Source organism: Zalophus californianus, chromosome 9 (assembly GCF_009762305.2).
Source record: "Zalophus californianus isolate mZalCal1 chromosome 9, mZalCal1.pri.v2, whole genome shotgun sequence".
In the NCBI taxonomy this organism is placed as follows: domain Eukaryota; kingdom Metazoa; phylum Chordata; class Mammalia; order Carnivora; family Otariidae; genus Zalophus; species Zalophus californianus.
The window spans coordinates 129,626,081-129,644,581 of NC_045603.1; the positions used below are offsets into that span (position 1 = coordinate 129,626,081).

Sequence of the window (18,501 nt, forward strand, 5' to 3'; positions counted from 1 at the left end):
GCAGAATTATCTTCAAACAGAAGAGAAAATAGAAATGAGAGGTAATTGAAAGCCAGGGTAGGTTAGGGGATAATAACACCTTTTAAGTTCAGGTCTTTAGGATTAAATGAGTTATTGACTTAGACTATTTTGGAATAATTGTAAATAGTCTTAAGAGTAATAAAATACAGAGAAGATACTTGAATCAAAACTCAAAAGAGGAGCAAGGGTAGATTCTAGTAACTAGAAACGATTGAATTTCATGATAATTGTAATCAGCATTGTAGCTTGGTTTTAGTAATAATGGCTTGTGAATGGATTTAAAAGGAAATGATGTTCTTTAGGAGCTTTTCTGGGTATAATAAAAACAAACTAATGCAAATTTCTTGTTTTGCTGTCACTGAATAGACATCCCAAGGAAATGTTGGAGATAGGTTTTATTTTGTTTTTTTTTCACATTTCTTCTTTTAAAAAATTATTGTGGGGGGCAAAATTGGTACATAATATTATGTAAGTTTTTTTTTTTCTTTTAACATTATGTAAGATTTAGGTGTACGACATTATAATCACCATTATGATCTAGATACCTAAAGTCCAATTAGCATCTCTTACCATCCAAGGATGTCTTTCACTCACCTTACCCGCCCCCCCCCCACCCCCCGGTGGCTTCCGGTCTGTTCACTCTGTCTCTGAGTGTGTGTTTGTTTGTCTCATAAAATGAGTGTGGAAGGAAGTATTCCCTCCTATTCAGTTTTTTGGAAGAGTTTGAGAAGGCTAAGTATTAAATCTTCTGTAAATGTTTGATAGAATTTACCAGTGAAGCCGTCTGGTCGTGGACTTCTGTTTGTTGGGAGATTTTTGATGACTGATTCAATCTCCTTACTAGTAATTAGTCTATTTAGGTTTTCTGTTTCTTCAGTATTCAGTATTGGGAGATTACATGTTTCTAGGAATTTATCCATTTCTTCTAGGTTGTCCAATTTGTTGATGTATAATTGTTCCAGTAGTGTCTTATGGATCCTTTGAGTTTTTGTAGTGTCATTTGTAAGTTCCCCTTTTTGTTTTTTATTTTGTATGTTAGAGCCCACTTTTTTTTCTTGGTTAGTCTAGCTAAACGTTTGTTAATTTTGTTTGTTTTTTCCAAGAACCAGCTTTTAGTTTCATTAATTTTTTTCTTTCTTTTTTTAATTTCAATTTTATTTATTTCTGCTCTAATCGTTATTTTATTCATTTTACTGACCTTGGGCTTTTTTTTTCTTTTTTCCCTCCTAGCTCCTTTAGCTGCTCCTTTAGCTCCTTTAAGTTAGATTGGTTATATGAGATTTTTCTTGTTACTTGCGGTAGGCCTGTATTGTTACAATATACCCTCTTAGAACCATTTTTGCTGCATTCCAAAGATTTTAATATGTTGTATTCCTGTTTTATTTCTTTGATGACCCATTTGTTGTTCACAGCATGTTTAATTTGCACATTTTTTGTGTGTTTTTTCCAGTTTTCTTTTTGTAGTTGATTTCTAGTTTTATACCATTGTGGTTGGAGAAGATGCTTGATATGATTTCAGTATTCTTGAATTTGCTGAGACTTGTTTTGTAGCCTAGCATGTGATCTGTTTTAGAGAATGTTCCATGGGCACTTAAGAAGACTGTGTATTCTGTTGCTTTGGGATGCAGTGTTCTGTATATGTCGATTAAGTCCATCTGGTCTAATGTGTCATTTAAGGCTGATGTTTCTTTTTTAATTTTTGTTTGGATCTATCCATTAATGTAAACGAGGTGTTAAAGTATGCTACTTTGTCAAATGTCAATTTCTCCTTTTAGGTCTGTTGATATTTGGTTTATATATCTTGGTTGTGTGCAGATATGTTGCATGCATATGTTCTTATAAATTTTATGTCTTCTTGTTGAATTGATTACTTTATCATTATGTAATGGCCTTCTTTATCTACTCTTACAGTCTCTTTTAAAGTCTGTTTGTCTGCTGTGAGTATAGCTACTCCAGCTTTCATTTCATTTCCATTTGCTTAGAATATCTTTCTCTATCCTTTGACTTTCAGTCTGTGTCCCTTCTGATGTGAGTCTCTTGCAGGCAGCATATAGGTGGGTCTTGTTTTTTAATCCATTCAGCTATTACATGTCTTTTGCTTGAAGAGTTTAATCCATTTACATTCAAAATAATTAATGATAGAGATGTACTTACTGTGATTTTGTTCATTGTTTTCTGGCTGTTTTCATAGCTCCTCTTTGTTCCTTTCTTTTTCTCTTTCTCTCTTCCTCTGTGGTTTGATGGCTTTCTTTAGTTTTATGTTTAGATTTCTTTGTTATTTTCTTTTGTGTATTTGCTATAAGTTTTTGCGTTGTGGTTACTGTGAGGTTCACATATAACTTCTTATGTATATATAGACTGGTTTTAGTTGATAACAACTTAAATTTGAGTACATTCCAAAACTATACTTTTTTCTCCATGCCTCCCACATTTTATATTTTTGGTCTTATTTTAGATCTTTTTGTGTATCTCTTAACTAATTACTGTAGTTTCAGTTATTTTTACTACTTTTGTCTTTTAACCTTCATACTTGCTTTATAAATGACTTATCCACTACCTTTACTTATATTTACCTATATTCTAGTAAGATTTTTACTTTTGGATCTTTTCTTATTATTAAATAGTGCCATTTCTTTTTGGTTTAGGGAACTCCCTTTAACTTTTCTTATTAGGCCAGTTTAATGGTGATGAACTTCTTTAGCTTTTGTTTATCTGGAAAATGCTTAATCCTTCATTTCTGAATGATAATCTTGCCAGGTAGAGAATTCTTGGTTGGAAGTTTTTCCATTTTAGCGTTTTGATTATGTCATGCCACTCTCCTCTGGCCTCTAGAGTTTCTGCTGAAAAATCTGCTGTAGCCTTATGGGATTTCCCTGTGTGTTATTAAGATTTTCTCTTTATGTTTTAACTTTTACCATTTTAATTATAATCTGTCTTAATATGGATCACTTTGGGTTCATCTTTTTTGGAACTGTCTAGGCTTCCTGGACCTGTATGTCTGTTTCATTCTTCAGATTGGGAAAGTTTTCAGCTATTATTTCTTCAAATAAGTTTTCTGGCTCTTTCTCTTGCTCCTCTCCTTCTGGGACTTTTTCTGTAATGTGATTGTTATTCTACTTGATGTTATCCCAGAGGTCCCTTAAGTTATCTTTGTTTTTTAAAAATTCTGTTTTCTTCTTGCTGCTCTGTCTGGGTGAGTTGCTTTGTTTTCTAGTTCACTGACTCAATCTTTGCTCTATCCAGTTTGCTGTTGAACTCCTCTAGTATTTCTCAGTTCAGTTGTATTCTTCAGCTCTGTAGCTTTTGTTTCAAACTTTCTTATATTTTCTTTCTCTTTGTTGAGGATCTCACTGTCTTCATGCTTCTCCTGAGTACAGTAAGCATCTTTATGACCATTACTTTGAACCCTTTATTAGGGAGTTTGCTTATCTCCATTTCAGTAGTGTCTTTGCCTGATGTTTTTTTTTTCCCCCTTGTTCTTTCTTTGGAACACATTCCTTTGTCTCTTCATTTTGCCTCTTTGTGTTTGTTTTTATGTATTTGACAAATCACCTGCCTTTCCCAGTCTTGAAGGAGTGGCCTTGTATAGGAGATTTCATGTGGAGCCCAGAAGCGCAATCCCATCTCACCAGCAGATCTCGACACTCACGGGGTGTTCCCTGTGTGGGCTGCATGCACTCATCGCATGTGGCATGGGGGTGGGGAGAAAACTGGCACCTGGCCCAGCTGTGACTTGCTGGCTGTGCTGTTCAGATGAGTGGGTTTTCAGCTGGGCGCCCCACTGGTTCTAGCAGGTTAGAGAGATGGTTCCAAAATGGAGCCTGCTGGTGCTGACATTAGCAAGGTAGGATGAGGTTGTAAAAATGGCACCACCTACTAGTGTCTCCATCCCTGGAGAAAGTCTCGGTGGTTTCCTGCTTGTATGGCAGGTGTTTTAACATTAATAAGTGGGTCTCCACATATGATCTAGGTACTTTTCAGACTGGTGTTGTTTACACTGGGTCCTGGAGTGAGTGTGTCTGTATGACAGCTCCTTAAGAGTGGGTTCTCCATTCCCTACAGTTTAACAGCTTTCCTGGATGTAGTCCCTATTGGTTTTCAAAGCCCAGTATTTAGGAGGTTCTTCTCTCATTCAGGGTCTAAGTGCTGGGTGCCTGATGTAGAGCACAAACCCCTCACTTGTGAGGGAAAAGTTCTTTGTTCTTCAGATCCCTCCTGATTGTGCCTGGGGTATGTTTTTGCTTTGCTTTGCTTGCCTCTTTCTTTCTTCCTTCTCCCCTTCCTTTCTTCCCTTCCTTCCTTCTCTCTCTTTCCTTCCTCTCCCTCCTTCCCTCCCTCCTCTCTCATGCTGTCTTTGCCTTTATGTCCTTGATGCTGTCCTTTGTTGTGGAGGCTCTGTTCACCCATTTTTCTGGTCTTTCTCAGAGCAACTTCTTCCATATGTAGTTGTATATTTCTTGTACCCGTAGGAGGGAGTGAGTTCAGGATCTTACTCTGCTGCTGTATTGAGCCCAACCCACCAAGATAAAGGATTTATTTTGGTGTTAGAAATGTATTTGATAAAGGCTTCTGGGATGCCACCACAGACTATAAGAAGTGATAGGTCTTATAAGGATTCTAATATTTGATTGATGGAATCATATTTAAATTAATTTATTCATGTCAGAGTCAAGGTTTTTGCTAATATGTCCTAGGATCTTAACTTATTCAGCAGTCTTTCAGTGGCCAGGATGAAAATTTCATTGTAATCACTGGGTTTGTGAAGGAAGAGAGAGAGAGTACAATGTTGATAGAGATAGCTAAAGTAAGGTTATAAAATTAAGATTTGCCAAGATCTTTTCAGGCTAGAATAATAGACCAAAGTAAAAACAGGATTAAAAGTGATAAAATGTCATGTTCTACACTGTGATTGAGATAGCCCCTAAGAGAGGACTGAGATAATTAAGTGTATGCCAAATACGAGCTCATTAAATTGACTACCAGCCAGGAAAGAAAGGTGAATTTAGATGCAGCTCAAGAAAGGTAATAGAGGGGCGTCTGGGTGGCTCAGTTGGTTGGGCGACTGCCTTCAGTTCGGGTCATGATCCTGGAGTACCAGGATCGAGTCCCGCATCGGGCTCCCTGCTGTTCAGCGGGGAGTCTGCTTCTCCCTCTGACCCTCCCCCCTCTCATGTGCTCTCTCTCTACCTCATTCTCTCTCTCAAATAAATAAATAAAATCTTAAAAAAAAAAAAGAAAGAAAGGTAATAGAGCTGTTGTTTTCCTCACATCAGACCTGCTCTGGGATTTTCTCTGGAATATGGGTGTCACATTTCAAAGGGGACTTTAATAAAATGTCATGTGTGGAACAGTGTGAATATCTTAGTGATTTGTATTTATAGGCTTATCATGTGGAAAAGCCTAATTTTGTTTAGAGCTGAAAGGATGACATTTCTAATAATAATTAGAACATTTCAAGATGGAATAGACTGACTTGTGAGTTTGGGAAATTTTCATCTCTGGAGGCATTAAAGGAGAAATTCTGTGACAACTTATTAAGTATGTTATCAAGAGGATATTAACATTTGTGGGAAGTTGAACTAGATACACTTGAAGGTCCTTTACAATTCCTTTAATTTTTTTTTAACTTAATTTTTTGCTTTGATACCTCCACAATTTTTATCAATCTTATCCTTAAAACTTTATTAATAATACCCTGTCTTATATGGCACTAAAAGTTATAAAATAATTTTATGAGCCTGATTAAATGTGTTCACAAGAATTCTACAAGTTGGGCAGTTTAACGGTTTTTAAGCAGCTGTGTCTTAATGATTGAGAATGGCTTCTGGATCCCAGACCATCTAGGCTCTGCCACCTGCCATGAGACCTTTGGAAACATGAGCCTCTCTTTCCTCATCTGGAGTGTGGTGATAAATCATTCTCTTTATATGGTGTCTACACCATAGGGTTGTTTGAGTTTATGATCGCATGCTTGAGAATATATGCTTAGTACATGATATGCTTAGGGGTGCCTGGGTGGCTCAGTCGTTAAGCGTCTGCCTTCGGCTCAGGTCGTGATCCCAGGGTCATGGGATCGAGCCCCGCGTCGGGCTCCCTGCTTGGCGGGAAGCCTGCTTCTCCGTCTCCCACTCCCCCTTCTTGTGTTCCCTCTCTCGCTGTATCTATCTCTGTCAAATGAATAAATAAATTCTTTAAAAAAAGAAAAAAAACATGATCTGCTTAGAATAGTATCTGACACATAGCAGACATTTAGTTAATGTTAACTAGTCCTCTTATTGTCATTTGTTGATTTTTACAGGTGAAGAGACTGATCTCATGCAGTTTGTAACTTGCCCAAGTTTACATCAATAATAAGTGGTAGAGCAGTTATTAAGAATTCTGTTGAATTGAACAAAAACAAAATCAGAAATGGAGTGAAATTACTGGTCTATGGACTCATTTTGTATTAATTTGTGTAAGAGTATTAATTTCATTTTAATTTGTTAAATGAATCCATCAGACTCTTGTGAAACTATTATTACAGATTTTGAGGAAAGCTTTGTTTTACATATATTTACATATATACACACATTCCAGGCAAAATTCAGTAGCAGAATACTTTCTAAAGCTTGTTGTAAATAAAGATAACCATACTTTCCAAAGGATTTATGGTGCTTGATAGCATTTAAAAGGAAGTAGGCAATTAATTTTGGTTTGTGTTGGCATTCCATTCTACTTGCCAAGCAATTTGAGCTTCTGATTTCTAGATGTGTCATTAGATTTCTAGAGGGATATAAGTCAAACTGAAGGCATCTCCTAGAAGAAAAGTCCAAATTGGCTCTCATTTATAGTGTTGAAATAAACAAAAATGATCTCACTAAAATTCTGTTCTATCTTTAATCACCTCTAATAATTAATTCATTAGATGCTCTGTGGTTTTCTAGTCGTGTTAGAAACAGTTTGCATGTTGCAGTAACATAGTTGTCCCCTGTAGATTGTGGGATGTGCTTTAAGAAAGATTGTTACTTTTGTCTTTCTCTCCTTTCTGGTAAAGTCCTGTGGGGAACACATATCTTACGGTAATGATTCTTTTATTCATTTATAAGGTTGTAAACATCTTGAGGGGCAGATAGGGTGTCTTAATAATCTGTTTCTCGATACTTGCAAAGAGCCTTTGTCCACATTGAGTTTGTGAAATTAAGCCAAGGAACTCATTAGATTGGCTGTATTAAAAATGGTCAGTTAAAGTATTACCATTCACAATGATAGTAATGTAATCCATTTGTCAGCAAGTTTATTAAAGTTATGTTCTTGAAAAGAACTGCTGTAGGCAAAATTGCATTTGACAAGATCAGTATTATATGAAAAAAAAGTTTAAGGGAAAAAAAAATACCCTCTAAAGGGCTTTAAAGGCATCTCAAGAACACTATAAATGAAAGTTCTAGGAGACATCCATTTCATAAACAACCTAGATTTGTCAGCAATAAAAAATCCCATTGAGTAAGTAAGTGAATTGGTTAGGAGAGTTGTAGTGTGATTTGCTGAGGCAAATTTTCCTGTAAATTTTGTTATTTGGCTTGTCCTTTTTTTTTTTTTTTTTAAAGTAAGCTCTGTGCCTAACATGGGGCTCGAACTTACAACCCCAAGATCAAAAGTTGCATGCTGTACTTACTGAGACAGCCAGAGGCCCCCAGGCTTTTATATTTATTTTTAAGATGTTTGAACTAGCCCATGATAGCCTAAAATGTAATGACTTTAGCATTTGTATTATCCTTTATTTAATTTTTGGCCGTTCTCAGTAAAATATTGGCTGTTTCACAAATCATTGTGTTGGATAAAAACATGTTTCCCTGGGCCTGGTTTTCTATTCATATATCGAGAAGGTGGGATATAGATTCTTACTTTTCCTCTTTCTGCACCATCACAGCCCCTCTGTCTGGATGGCCTGTTAGAGGAGAAAGTACTAATTGGTTTTCTTGTCGTTAAGGGAAGGAAATGGTTACACACTTGACATAGTTTTTATCTCTTTGAATTTACATTCTTCCTTTCCTTCCTTTGGAACAGTAAGGAGAACTGTAAGATGAAGGCATTCTATTATAAAAGCTGAAGTGGCCCTGTACTTGACCCTCCCCCTGTTTCAGGTCCCTACAGGCTAGAAGGGTGTGGTAGAGAAGGGAACATTCGCTTGTGCAGAGGGAGCTACGCTGGAGTAGCATGAAAGCTTAACCTTCTCCCGAGGAGGGATTTTTCTCCTAACATTAATTATCTTTACAATGGTTAATATATTTTTTTTATGTTTTTATAAGGTGGTATGTGTACCTGGTAAACAACTCAAGATGTACTAAAGGTTATCCGTTGAAAAATAAATACCCATTCACTTACCTAGTGTTAATCTCCCCAGGACAACCACTGTTAATTTTGTGTATTTATGTGCATCCCTAACCCCCAACAGGGTGTTATATGCACTATTCTGAGCCTTGCCCCCCCCCTTTTCCCCCTATTTCCAGTATATTTTGGAAATGAATCCAAATCAGTATGTAATTTTGCATCATGATTTTTAATAGCTGAATTGATGGACATTTATGTTGTTTCCAGTCTTTTTTGATGGATTGTGAAGTGGGTCACACTTATTTTCTTGTAAAGGAGGAATTGGGGTGGCTGTTATAAATGTATTCTATAACTTCAGATGGTATACTCAATGAGTAGGAAGGAGACAGTGCTTTCTAAGAAGTGTTTTCCTCAATGAGAAGGATGGCAGGTCTTTTATGTAAAATGTGTTTTTATAATCAGTCTCCTTGGAGTATGGTGATATTTCCTGTGGAAATTGGTGTAACTCATCAGGTACAGCATTCTCAAAGAGACTTTCCCCCCCTACTTAATCATGTCTTTGACTTTTACTTTATCTGCTGTATATAAAAAGTTCATTTAGAGTCTGACCGAACCTGTATATAAGTTTTTGGCCAGGTAATTGAGAGTGAGACATCGGGGTGGGGATGAGGTATGTAGCTTAACAGTAAAGAAGCCTAAGTTGGAATTTTCAGGGTATCCAGACAGGATGTCATCTGGAGCCCAGTGGCAGCCCTTTGCTCATCTTTCGTGGGTCAGTTGCATCTAAGATGATTGTCTTTCAAAAAATCCTGAGTATAATGGTGCTGTTTTCTTTGGAAATCTACATTCTACCGCTGCTGTTTTTCTCAAGTATCTTATATTCAATTCTGGGAAAATAATGTATGTGGTGGATTATATAGACATAATATTGAAGGGATATGTATTTGGATGTGCTTAGATTTGTTTTTAAAATTGGCTTTTTGAGCAGAATTTGCATCATTAAAAAAGGTTTCCATTTGCCATTATCTTAGTCATTTAATTCTGAATGATTCAGGTCGTAATGAATGAATACCCAAGTAATGACGATATGTTAGTAGGATCAGAACCAGGGTTATTAAATTTTTACTGTGTTTATTTTGCTTTCTTTATGGCCTCAAACTAATTTTAATCCCTGAATTGTCTGCTTTTGTTCTTTTCCTGCGTACACTTAACTTTTGCCCCAGGGGATTGCCTTCTGCTCCAGTTGTAGAGGGTGGGTTATCATGAAAGGAGAAATGATAAAAGTTAGGAGACCTGCCTTTTTTTTACCCCAGCGGTGGACATGACTGTTGAGAGATGCGTGCTGTTGAAATAGATGAACCTGTGTATTTATGTGCATCCCTAACCCCCGACAGGCTGTTACGTGCACTATTCTGAGCCTTGCCCTTTTTCTTCTGTGGCTCCTACCTCTTTACTAACACATCACGGCTTTTTGTCCTTGTCCACATGGTTAAGTTTCTACCATCTCCTAAGGCCTGGCTCAGATGTTGCCTTGTAGGGAAAGTCTTTTTTGGTCTTCGCTTTTTTCCTGTTAACTTCTCTGTAGCATTTTTAAAAAGACCTCTATGAGGGGGAATTTGTCACATTATTTACAGTGATTCTTTATGTGTCTGATCCCCTCAGGGGATTGTGATCTTTATGAAGAACTACGTTTTATCCATATTTATTTTCACAGTGGCTAGGTGCAGCGGCAGTAATTTTCGATTTAGTGAATATCGGAAAACTTAATCCATCTCATTTTTCCAGGGGAAAGCTGATCTTTATATTCTTAATCTGACCTTCATTCATTTACATGACTTATTACTTGCTATTCCAAGTGGAATTTTAGGTGTCATAAGGTAGGGGAGAATTATTTTGATGACTGTAGATAACTTTCTTCAAAAAATGTTTTATAGACTTCCATCTAAAACCTCATAAGAGAACTGGGGAGCAGGTTTGTTTTTCAGGCAGCATACTATTTTATTTAAAGAGCTTAAAATGTGTTTAGGAAAAATGTTTTTTAATTTGCTGACTTATGGTATTAATGTGATCTGTCTTTATATTAAAATATAATTTATAATAAAAGTAATATATGCTTATTAATGACCATGGAGGAAAAAATACATTAAGTGTAAGAAGAAAATAAAATCTGTAGTTCCTCCTCTCAGAGGTTAAAATGTTTGTTAGCATTATGGTGCATGTCATTCTTGTCTTTTTTTTTTTTTTTTTTTTTTTTTAGATTTTACTTTTAAGTAATCTCTACTCCCAACCTGGGGCTCAAACTTAACAACCCCGAGAGCAGGAGTCACATGCAACTGAGCATATTCTTGTCTTTTTTCTTTTTGTGGGTTTTTTGGTTTGTTTTGTTTTCCATGGTAGTTGATAATTTATTGTTTTATTGTTTGGTATTGAAGTAACTTTAGTCTTCATATGGCATAGTTCTGGAGAAATGTATCATTTAAGGGCATCTGGGTGGCTCAGATGGTTAAGCGTCTGCCTTCGGCTCAGGTCATGATCCCAGGGTGCTGGGATCGAGCCCTGCGTTGGGCTCCCTGCTTGGCAGGGAGCCTGCTTCTCCCTCTCCCTCTCTCTGCTGTTCCCCCTGCTTGAGCTCTCTTGGTCTTTCAAATAAATAAATAAAATCTTTAAAAAAAAAAAGAAAGAAATGTATCGTTTAAGACCTCTGTAGGTCACATCTAGAGGGTTTATGTTGTGTTACCATAGCAAATCAGAAATACTTCCAAAATATTACCTGCTTTCTTTTTGAGGCCCCTAAATTTTGCCTGTTTTTTTTTTTTTTAAGATTTTATTTATTTGACAGAGAGACAGTGAGAAAGAGAAAACAAGCAGGGGGAGTGGGAGAGTTGGAGAAGCAGGCTTCCCGCTGAGCGGGGAACCCAATGCGGGGCTTGATCCCAGGACCCTGGGATCATGACCTGAGCCGAAGGCAGACGTTTAACGACTGAGCCACCCAGGCGCCCCTAAATTTTGTGTTTTGCTTTGGTTTTATTTCACTCCCACCATGGGATTTGGTGTTTGTGAAATGAGGGCCCCTGGGTGGCTCAGTTGGTTAAGCGACTGCCTTGGGCTCAGGTCATGATCCTGGAGTCCCAGGATCAAGTCCTACATCGGGCTCCCTGCTCAGTGGGGAGTCTGCTTCTCCCTCTGACCCTCTTCCCTCTCGTGCTCTCTGTCTCTCATTCGCTCTCTCTCAAATAAATAAATAAAATCTTTAAAAAAAAAAAGAGAGAAAAACAAAGCTACTTTGATAGGCACTAGCTAGGCATCTAGGCTCACTTGTCTGCCAGGTGACCCGCTTTTGTACACAGTCCATGATTCAGATTCCTGCCTAAGGAAGATTGCCAATTGTTAACATGTGATGACCTTTAGGAGTGTTAAAACTGATGAAACAGTAAAATTTTTCAAATGCCAATGATGAGAGCTGGAATGTTTTGTACAATATTTATATACTCTGTAATTGCCGGTAGTAGGTGTGTTGGAAATGTTGTTTTTTTAAAGTTTGATATAATTTAGAATTAATGAATCTTTATACTGAAGAACCTATGTGTTATACTTGGGAAAAAGATGTAGTCAAAAGCGTTTAAAAAAAATAAATATAGGACTGGGTTATATTGAATAGAGGGTATAAATCAAAGACAACTAAAAACCATTGACAAGGAGCCCATGTTTCCTTGCTCCCTGCCCAGGGTCTGGTGATTGGCAGATGGTAAAGCATTAAAAAAAAAAAAAAAAAAAAAAAGGTTTAATTCTATCAATTTGAGCTGCTCCAATTTAACATTTGGAAAATTTTGCTTGCTTGTTTGTAATGATCACAGACTAGGAAAATGCATTTTATGTGCGTAAAACTCCATGGCAGCTTTCTGGTATCAGTGGAAGGAAATTTTGAGAACTTGGGTATCTGAAGGTGCACGGAATAAGTAATTCTGGGAAGTCATTTTCAGATCTAGGAAGATTTTTCTTTTTATTGGAGGAGGATATTCACTTGTGGAAACACAACCAGCACACGTGTAGGTTTGAGCACACTGACTCAGCTAACCCACTTCCTGGTTACGGTGCCTTAGTTTCTTGGTAGCGTATTCCTTATTAATTTACAGATATGCAGACATATTCTCTTTCCATCTTCACTTTTGTGGAATAATGGGCAACGGGACAGGCTTTGTAGCCTTCCAGATAATGGGTTTGTATTGAGGCTTTGACCCTTAACATAGCTTGGACAAGTTGCTTGACCTCTTAAGTTTCATTTTCTCATCTGTAAAATATAAATGATGATAGGGCTGTTTGAACATTCAGTGAGATATTGTATGTACCTAGCACAGGGCCTGCTGAGTAATAAAAGCTCAATAACATGAGCTTTTAATAAGCACATTCTTACTCCTTCCTGAGTAGCCTTCATTTTCGCTACATCTTCTGGCCAGTTTTCTCTTCAAAACCACCTCCTTGGCTTCCTATTGACTGGAGGGCATTTCCTTGGCCTCTTGCCCTGATTTAATGCTACTTTGAGGATCCCTTTTGACAGATTCTCTTGACAAACCTTTGTTCATTTGCTTGCCATTTCATTTGTCCAAAGATTACGTGGAGTGATAAAGAGCACTCTGGAGCCTTATTGCCTTAGTCCCAATGCCACTTCTATAACTTCAAAGCTGTGTGATCTTGCTAGTTAATTAACCAAACAATTTTCTTGTCTGTGAAATGAACAATAATGATACCTACCTCATAGTTTGGATGTGAGGTCACTACATGAAATAGCATACATAGGATGTTTAGATTGTGCAGAAGAAATGCTAGCTGTTATTATGAGCCAGACTCTTGGTTGATGTTTATTTTATCTAGTCTCCTGATCAGTGACTTTCATATGTGTATAGCACTTTTGATGTTTGTTATATAAAATAAATCTCACTTATACAAGGCACCCTGACATAAAATTATTGGTATAATAACAGTAACTGTAAAGAATGGGGCGCCTGGGTGGCTCAGTCGGTTAAGCATCTGCCTTCGGCTCAGGTCATGATCCCAGGATCCTGGGATCGAGCCCCACATCGGGCTCCCTGCTCAGTGAGGGGCTTGCTTCTCCCTCTCCCTCTGCCGCTCCCCCCGCTTGTGCTCGCTCGCTCTCTCTCTCTCTGTGTCAAATAAATAAATAAAATCTTTAAAAAAAGTCATGTAAAGTGTTATATTAAACACACATACAAATGTGAGATATGCATATATGATGTTCATAGGTTTTGTTAGGGGAGGTGGTGAATGCAACTCTATGTTATGAGAATTATGTGGTGCTGTGCTTGGAGCTTAGGGCACTTTTAAAAAAAATTATTTGAATGAATGACAGCTTCAGTGTGATATGAACACTTAATATTTATTATTTCCCAAGTTGCTGGCATTCGATGGCCTTATATTCTTTTTTTTTTTTTTTTTTAAGTAGTGTCCATGCCCAGCTTGGAGCCCAGTGCAGGGCTTGAACTCACAAACCTGAGATCAAGACCTGAGCTGAGATCAGGAGTTGGATGCTTAACTGACTGAGCCACCCAGGCACTCCTCAATGGCCTTATATTCTGATTTGAATCTAAGGGCCATTCAAGGACTGAATAATACTTGCATTGTCATACTTTTTAAAAAAAAAAATGTATTAATGCAATTCTTTCTGTGTGCTACTCTGTTGTTCTAAGTGATACAGAGTTCTTGTTTTTGTATGCCATTTTAGGCACAGTTTGTTATTTGCATATCTTTTTTGATTTAAGGAGTGGAAAAGTTACCATCGGATTGAGAACGGGGTTTGCCAAATTATCTGTGGAATTAGTTATGTACTATTAAGGTGGGCCTTCTATGAATTCTCTTCCATTCCCTTTGTCTTATATGTGGTCTCTAAGAATCTGCTGTAATTGTGTCATTTCTCGTTAGTACCCAATGGGCGGAATTCAACCCGAACTTGTAGTGAATATAACTGTACATGCTTAAAGTTCTGAATGAGCTGAAAGAGTTGTGAAAGTCAAGTAAATGAAGTAGATTCAACAGAATTCTTTCCATAATCAGAAATTAATTGTGGGGGCATTTGAGTTAGTATCTACTAAATGCGTAAAGTATTTTAGCAGAGTTAACTTTAGTATCCATATGGTGATTAGTCGGTCAGATATTTTGGCTGTTTTTTTTTTGTCTTTTTTGTGTGTTTTTGGAATGCTTCATGAATTTGCGTGTCATCCTTGCGCAGGGGCCATGCTAATCCTCCCTGTATCGTTCCAGTTTTTCAGTATGTGTGCTGCTGAAGTGAGCACTGCATGTTTCTTGAACATTTCCTATTATTATCCTAAAACATACAACTTCTAGGAGGTATGGTTGCTTAGGATCACAAAGGATATTTCATTTAAGTGGTTCTTGGACTCTGTACATCATTGGAGTCTATTTTGCACAAATAGTAACAATTCAGTGTGGTAAATTTCGAAGGCTGCTGGAAAGTAGAAAGCAACTGTGAAGAATCCATAAGAATCATAGATACATTTGTTTCTAAGAAAAAAAATGTAAGGACTAGCAGAGGTGAGAAGAAATATAAAAAAGATCATCCATTTGTAATTCAGCAAAATAGCTTGGTGGTTAGAAGTAGGGCTTTGAAGTCAGATGGTCTTGACTTTTAAGTCCTGTTCTGCCCCTTACTTCCCCAGGACCAGAATGACTTAACCTTTCCACACCTCAGGCTCCCCTTATGTAAACTGGGGATAGACATACAACTATCAGAGTAGGTTGGGTGAGGATTATATGAGGTTATATGTAGTAAATGCTCAACACAGTGTCTGGCACGTAGTAAACTCTGACTAGACAGGTTGTAAAGGATCCACAAACAGGGAGTTGTTACCAATGAGTCTTGTGTCATCTTCTAAAACAATCATACTGCTGGAAAAGCAGCTAAGGTATAATCCTGAGTTTGCCAGCAACTGTAGGCGGATCTAAGTGAGTAAAATGACTCATAAGCTTGTCTTGGTGCTAAGTATCTGTTGTTGGCAATTTTGTCATTCAACCCTGCCCCCAAATGTGGGAGTTGCACTCATATTCAACAGCTAGTAATTATGCTTCTCATCAGTAGTAATGGTATTTAAATATTGTTACATCACTCCATATCCTTTTTCTCTGTGAATCACCTTACACAGAAGCGTGGGAGCTTCTAGTCTGATTTGGGGAGTTCTGGGGAACCAATAGTGATACCATTTCTTCTCTTTGAGAAGTAAGACACAAGAGACTGACAGGTGGAGATCAAAATGTCTCCTCTGTTGGCTGATCTGAGGACATGACATTAGATCTGAAGTGAAAAGGCTTATTAGCCCATCTTGACTTAGACCTGTCCACTGGGTGACTAGCATAGCCGAGCAATAAAGGCCTCCCCTCAGGACAGGTGCCTTCATGCATGGAGAGTAGACCAGAGGGCATGCACCCAGAGTGATGAGAGAGCGAGCAAGGAGCTCAACCAAGCCAACCTCAGAAGTCCTTCTGCGCCCGAGAGAGGAGTGAGGGAAGAGTGGGGGGAGAGTTCTGGAGTGTTCCTTTAGCTGAAGTGTCTCCACATGGACTTGAAGCATGATGGTAGCACACTCAGCCAAGTGAACAGGACCTTCCTGTCAAGAAAGTGAGAGTGTGATGTTCTGTGAGTAGATTGGGGAGCTAGATCAAGGAAGATGTGAGGAGAGGAGTAGACTGGAGCACAAACATCACACACAAGTCTCTGGTTTTCTTCATCTTTCAAGAGGTTCCTCCTTTGTCTGTCTGTCTGTCTGTCGATCGATGTATCCCCTTGCTTCCTTCCTTCCTTTCCTTCCTTTCCTTCCTTCCTTCTTCCTTAATGGATATGAAGGACTTGTAAGTAAACAGAAGTGCTAATTAGAAATAAATTGTGACTTCTCATATCTGAATTTTACAGTCTTAATAAAATTTTTAATGCTACTTGAAATAGAATAAAAAACAAAGCTGATAATCTTTAGTAAAGGTATATTTTTGCAGTGAAAGTATATCTGGATAATAGTTTAAAATCTAATTGTTGGGGCACCTGGGTTAATCAGTTGAGCGTCCGACTCTTGGTTTTGGCTCAGGTCATGATCAGGGTTATGGGCTTGAACTCTGCCGCTGTCAGGCTCTGCACTCAGCATGGAGCCTGCTTAAGAGATTCTCTCTCTCCCTCTCCCTCCCCTTCAGCTCCTCCCCTGGCCTGCTAACGGCCACCTAACTAAATAAAATAAAAATCTAATTGTTAAAAATGAATTGATATATTAAGTGTTTAGCTAGTTGAATAGTTCACAATAGTAATTAATTTTGAGGAGTTATTTTTATCTTTTTAAGAAATATTTGGTGAGCATCTCCCCTCTGTTAGGCACTGTGATAGATACTAGCAATACCAAGATGAATGAGATAACTGTCTTTTGTTCATGGAGGTTACAGTTAAGTAGACATGTCAATAAGTATATTCAATGAGGTATTATGGGTATCAGTTTGGAAGTACACTAGAACAAGAGAAGCAGGCCAGTTCTCCCTTACGCCAACGGGCGTTGGGAAGGTGGGTCCACTAGAGGCAGGCTATAATTCATGATTGAATTTGGGAAAGAAACATGATCTTCTCCATTATAACAAATCTTTGTCAGTAATTGTTTTTAGGACTTTAAAAGTTATTTTGTTTCTCATCTTTCTAGAAATTAGGAAGCAAGTAATAGAAGCCTATCCAGGAATTATTAAGACTATAATTTTAAGTATCTTTTTAGTTACGGAAATATTAAATACCTCGCTGATACCGGGTGCTCTGTGTTTTGTTCTGAGGGCCTTAAAGTATATGCTTACAAACAAAATAAAAACAAACAGCCAACCTATCAGTTATAGAATGTTGATCTTTTTATTTGTGTAAGACCCAGACCTTAAGAATTGTGGGGGAGACTCTGTGAAAGGGAGCTTGAGATGGCAGTTGGGAAACTGATTGGAAAAGAAGTCATTTGAGCAGCAGCTTTACAAAGGTACTCACAAAAGAAGGCCAGTGGGTACCCCTTGCTTTGGCCCGTATGGCACTATAGGGCCGTACAGGTGCCCTGGGTCACTTGGAGGAAAGAGGGAGATCAAGCCAGGAGAGCTTTGCTCCCTCTCTCCTCAACCTCACCTTACCTGCCTTGCTGGGCAATTGGGCCTCTATATAAGAATTTGTTTGAAGAAATGTGTTCTGCAAATTTAACGAAAAATTTGAAAACGATTCATTTAAAGCATGATATAGTAGAAAATATTGATACCATGCTGGTAGTGCTATAATAGAAATATTTTGAATGGAAAGATACAAATCATTTACACTGATAATTAAAATAAAAGCTCGGGGCGCCTGGGTGGCTCAGTTGTTAAGTGTCTGCCTTCGGCACGGGTCATGGTCCCAGGGTCCTGGGATCAAGCCCCACATCGGGCTCCCTGCTCCGCGGGAAGCCTGCTTCTCCCTCTCCCACTCCCCCTGCTGTGTTCCCTCTCGCTGTCTCTCTCTCTCTGTCAAATAAATAAAATCTTAAAAAAATAAACATAAAAGCTAAAGTTGAAGCGTATTTAAGCTTATTTATTTTGAATGTGTTTTATGGTATCAGACAATGCATATTAAACCAGAGAAATATGAAGCTATTGTATGGACACTTGTGTGGTTGTTTTGAGAGCTAATCTGGGCATTTCTGAAGACTTTGGGTTATGGAATTGGTTCTTGCATGTATTTAGTGTCTAGCCTTTGGCTGTCCCTTCCTTGATCACGATTATTTATAGTAGTTTTATAATTGCAGCTATGACCCAAATCTTGTGTTGTCTTATTCCCAGTGAACATGAGAAAGAGAGAAGGAAGCCAATGACTTTCTAAGATTCTTAACTCTAGTGGAGGGAGGAAGAAGGAGAGAAGAAGGTTTTGGAGGTTGTACGGTTTTTGATAAGACATTGTTTAATATGGAATTAAGTAAGTTATGAGAGATGGAAGTGGGACCTGGCCGGGGTGCAAAGTAATGTTGGATTACAGATGACCTCGCAGTGGAGGGGGTAGAAGGGGCGCGAGGAGACACTGGGTTGGTTCTCATGGGACTGGCAGGTGGTCGGTGTCCCACGGGATCCTGGCCTGCTTTTTCAGAATAAGCTTTCTCTGGGGGGCTGGGGGGAGGGTGG

The 18,501-nt window shown here is 38.1% G+C and overlaps 1 protein-coding gene and 1 non-coding gene across 3 annotated transcripts in view; one reads left to right on the plus strand and one right to left on the minus strand.

The window, feature by feature from the left end:
• USP6NL (USP6 N-terminal like) overlaps positions 1–18,501 on the plus strand; it is a 170,395-nt gene that overhangs the window by 68,735 nt on the left and 83,159 nt on the right. The window lies entirely within an intron of this gene.
• LOC113923221 lies at positions 14,525–14,633 on the minus strand. Its single transcript, XR_003520226.1, has one exon. It is a non-coding gene; the product is annotated as a U6 spliceosomal RNA (small nuclear RNA).